Consider the following 4,952-nt stretch of genomic DNA (forward strand, 5'->3'; position numbering starts at 1 on the left):
CAAAGAGGGACAAAGGACCCCCTGATGATCCTCTACCTAATCACATGAGCCAAGGTGTGAAAATGGGTGTGGGTCACAATCAGCCAGGGTTTCAGCTCATTGTAAGACCTGGACCCACCCTATCATGTGATTTCCTGAGGTCAGATGGCTCAGGATGTGAGTGGGCGTTAAGGCGTCTGGGGAGGATCTCAGAACTGGATTTTAGATGTTAGGAAGTCCATAAATCCAGGTTATGGCATCCCCTGGGTATAGACGAAGTTGCAGGATGATCGATGATTTTGTCCTTTTCAAGTTCTTGAAGGCAAGCTATAACTTTCTTTTTGTAGCTGCTTGTGGGGTCTCGCTTTAAGGCTTCGTAAGTATTGTTGTCACCGAGGAGAGTAGTGAGCTTTCTGTGGTAATCCGTTGTGTTAAGGACCACGGTGAACCTTCCCTTATCAGCTGGTAATATAGGGATGTTGTGGTCTTTGCTCAGGGAAGCGACGGCCTTTTTTTCTTGTATTGTGAAGTTAGACGGAGGGACTTTGACACTGGAGAGGGTGGCTGAGACTTTCATCCTGATTTGCTCTGCTTCTGCCTGTGGTAATTTATTAATCCGTATGGCGGATTCTGTGGCTGTGATGAGGTCCACTATGGGCAACTGTTGCGGAGAAATGGCAAAATTGAGTCCTTTTCAGTTTCATTGAGATTCTGGTCTGAAAAGTTCTTCACCCATTTTTCCTGACTGTCTTCAGGTGTGTGTTTTTCTCTGAGTTGTGTAGGTTCTGACTGGGAAGTAAAGATTTTTGTTAACAAAGTGTGGAATTTTCTTTTCCTTCAGAGTGTTGGGCCCCTGAGCCTTGTGCACAACCTTGTAAACCTCTTCTAAGATAGGAGAGGGTAGAAGTGTTTTCAGTTCCTGCAGAGTCTCGCTAATCTTGCTCTGGAGGGCATCTATAGTGAAATGGACCTGTCTTATCCTTTCACTTAAAAGCTGATCTCCCTAAAATTAACTCTGCTCTGTATCCCCTGACCGTGGATTCAAGGCCCATACTCCTATGAACAACTCTGCTTTGTCTGCATCTTAAGTTGAAAAGGAGATGGTCCCTATAATCCGCTAGTTATTGCATAAAGATCTTACTTTTATAGAATTGCCAACTGACCTTTCATTTCCCTGTGGGCAGATTACTTGACTCTTAATTATTGGTTTTTCATAATGATTTTTTTACATGTTTATGAAGCCAAAATTACACACACAATCATCTTAAACAGTTACTGTCCCTCCATTTAGAAAGTCAGAGGCGTCACGGTGTGATTATTTTACTGTAGTTGTTTTTTCCTGTGTAATGATATTCAACATTGCATCAATACATTTTTCAAAAAATGCCTCTCTGTGCAAAATGGGTTTAAAAACATAAACAGCTGTGGGATCCTGTTTGTCTGTGATTTGAACCGGGGGAACAAATCGTGGCAGGATCAGCCTGATGTTATTTGTATCCCGCTGTAACTTTACTGTATAAAGAGCAAACACCTCCAAAATGTCAGGAGTAGTTAGTCATTAGTGTTTGTGAACTAAAAATCAAGAATGTGGGATACTGTTTGTCCGTGATTTAAACAGCCCAGCGCTGCTCCCAACGCAGTGAAAACCAATTCTGCAGGGAGACCTACCTCGGCACTTGTGCAGGTGAAGCCAAAGGGAAGATTTGCTTCACCATATTTTCTAGTCTTTAGCTTGAAAAAAGGTTGGTTTGGAAACATATTCAGCGATGCTTCATCTCCTGCTTTGGATTTGTGTGAGCGCCCTGTCAAAAACCTGTCCATTATGCTCTATGTCCATTATGTCCAAGCGTTTTTGTTTTTTTCTTTTCCTTTTCATACGGCCTCATATAGCCCATCAATTTGGTCCAAGCTACAATGACACTAGGGCTGGGTATCGTCACTGATTTCTAGAACTGATTCGATTCTGATTCACAAGGTCCTGAATCGATTCGATCCATGATTTGATTCAATTGGATTTGAATCGGGGAAATTTTGCCTCAGTCAGATACTTATAGTCAGATTACTATAATTCAGATCAGTACATTTACATATTTTTGTATCTATAAAAAGGAAGCTGACACATGCCAGACTTTATCAAAGGTGTGAACATGACAGCAGATGCCTTTGTGTCAAAATAGCTGAAGATAAACACAGAAACACATGAAGGTGATTTTCCTATTGAACGGCAGAAATTAGGTTTTCTTTTCAGAAGTAAAGGGAAAAAACTTGTGCGTAACAAGCAAGCGAATAATGCAGAAAACATTGGGAAACTGTTGTTGAGAGAGAGAGAGAGAGAGATGCATGAAAAACAGCAAAAGTCAGAGTGAGTCCATGACGATGTTTATGTGAAGCGTAGTTTGGATCTTCTTTTGTTGCTGGTTCGGTCAATATTGTTTGGAGGGAGATCAAACTAACAGCTTTAGAATCGGCGCAAAAAGGGTGTAAACACAAAGCGCGGACCCGCCGAAACATCAGCATCAGTGAGCTGTCAGCTTTCAGCCCCGACCGTGTCCGTGCCGTCGAGTGAGAAAGTCACATCTCACTGATTCTGGAATTTTGGGCAAAATACATTTATATAAAAAAATCGATTCAGGATTTTAATGAATCGATATCACGTTATCCAAGCCAGAATCGATTTTAATCAATGAATCGATTATTAAAAACCACCCATACCTGACACAGCTTCTTCTTCTTCGGGGTTTAACTACAGCTGGCATCCTTGTACATGCAGTGCTGCCATCTTCTGTTTCAGTCCGTCATTACACTCTTGAATCCTACTACTTATTCCTGCGTCTTTCAGGATCTTACAAAGCTTCGAACGACACGTCAACTAATTAATTAGTCGTCTACGATTTTAATATTCGACAAATCATGGCAGCCCTACTTTTTGGATTTTTATATTCAGAGCCAGTGAGCACGCATTTTCAAATTAATCATGATTTTAAAAACTGTGTTAGTGTGTGATGAAATAATTGTTGGTGTTAATCAATAACTGGTTAACTTGCCCTAATTAGACTTTTGTGTCAAACTGGTGTGATCTCCATGTTTCCTTTGTTGGACTGTGGGCGAGTGTCAGAACTGAATGTACTGAGTAACATGTAGAGTTTAAATATGTTTCCGTTCCAGTTTTAGAGCTCTAAAGTGCAGCTATCATGGTAGGAATATGTTAGGAATAGACAGGAACACTGAGCACACTGAGGTCAAATAATTATCCAGTTCATCTGTAGGCCGAGCTCAGTCCATCCATTTAGTGAAATGATGTTTAAAGGTCTCCTTGTTCTGTGAGCGTGCACAGATCCTGAAGCAGAAAGCCTGGGTTAACAGAGAAATGATCATCACTGTGATGATGCTCATCATCTCTGACTGGGATTTGAGGTTTTGTCAAAGCAGCAAAGAAAGCCTGGCTATGTTGGACTGGGTGTGGAAGCAACTCCCAGTTTGAGGTCAGGAGACAGACACCCTCTCTACTTTGAAGATCAGCTTCAAACTTTCCTTTTTGATAAAACTTATAGTTTGAGCTGGATCAGGTGACCCTGAACCATGCCTGAGTTATGCTGCCATAGAGATGGATAACAGACGGATTGTTGTTTTGTGTGTCTGCAGTCTGTCAGGCTGTCTGATCACAGAGGAAGGCTGTACTTCTCTGGCCTCAGCTCTGACCTCCAACCCCTCCCATCTGAGAGAGCTGGACCTGAGCTACAATCATCCAGGTCACTCAGGAATGAAGCTGCTGTCGGTTGGACAGAAGGATCTAGGCTGGAGACTTGACACTCTCAGGTATGAAGAATGTCTGATAGAGGAGGAAGAGCTGGAAACATTTCCAGATGAGACATGAACAATCACACATGCAGGAATATTTTCAGGGACAGACACACTAGTGTAGCTGGATAGTATGGATATTTATGTAGGGGGTCTCCAAGGAGTCTGTTTGCAGGGACATTAATGATAACTGATAAGTCATGTTGAGAGTTTCATTAAAAGTAGACCTACAGTTAGGTCCATAAATATTTGGACAGAGACAACATTTTGTAACTTTAGATACACTTTATTAGTTCACAGGTGTATCTGAGATAGTGGCCACTGTGTACCTAATAAAGTGTCAGCCATGTGTGTGTTTCCCATGCTGTATGTCCACAGTCACAGTGACAGTCAGTGACACTGACAGAAGGATGAAACAAGGCTGTGAATCATTTCAGTCTGTGTGTGTGTGACAAAGAGGCAGACAGGAGCAGCTAACATTTGGAAATGGAAGCTTAAATAATGACAAACTCTATACTCACAGCTGAATTCACAATAGATTTGTTCTCGTGCACATTTAGCAGCTAATGCTAATACTGTTTTCCCTTTGCTTTCTACAACTTGAGCAGCTATTGCTAAGTAGGCCACTTTGCTCTGCTAACGATTTGTGTGACCATGATGGAAACTCTGAAAGCTAATGCTGCTAAGCTAATACTGTTTATGGGACCCTGTTAGAATCAATATTTCATTTTCATTCTGTAGTTTGAGAACAATATTAACGTCTCACATCATTATAACACAAGAGAAAAGGGTATTAGCATTAGCTACTAGTGCGTATTCACCTCAAATTAGCTTTAGCTGTTAATGGGAGCCTACTTAGCATAAACCCTTCACTTCGTTATAATGCAAGGGAAAAGAGTCACTCATGGCAGCCTATTTAGCATTAATGTCTCACATCAATATAACACAAGAGAAAAGGTTATTAGCATTAGCTACTAGTGCTTATTCACCTCAAATTACCTTTAGCTGCTAATGGCAGCCTACTTAGCATTAACTCCTCACTAATATAATGCTAATTTACATCAAATTAGCATTAGCTGCTAGAATAATCCTACTAAGCACTTTCTGCTCACGTTATTAAAAGGGAAGGGAAAAGTGTTAGCATTATCGGGTAATGCTAACTCGCATCAAATTAG

General features: G+C 41.1%; 1 long non-coding RNA gene across 1 annotated transcript in view; it reads left to right on the forward strand.

Annotated features, from left to right (window-relative positions):
- The window catches only part of LOC102299286, an 8,959-nt gene extending 4,102 nt beyond the window's left edge, over nt 1–4,857 (forward strand). The window contains exon 3 of the long non-coding RNA XR_318092.2: nt 3,622–4,857. This is a non-coding gene — a long non-coding RNA (uncharacterized LOC102299286). The remainder of the gene's footprint in view (nt 1–3,621) is intronic.
- The last annotated feature ends 95 nt before the right edge of the window (nt 4,858–4,952 follow it).

The sequence above is a fragment of the Haplochromis burtoni genome, unplaced genomic scaffold (genome assembly GCF_018398535.1).
Source record: "Haplochromis burtoni strain Fernald_Lab_line unplaced genomic scaffold, NCSU_Asbu1 Contig_2953, whole genome shotgun sequence".
NCBI lineage: Eukaryota > Metazoa > Chordata > Actinopteri > Cichliformes > Cichlidae > Haplochromis > Haplochromis burtoni.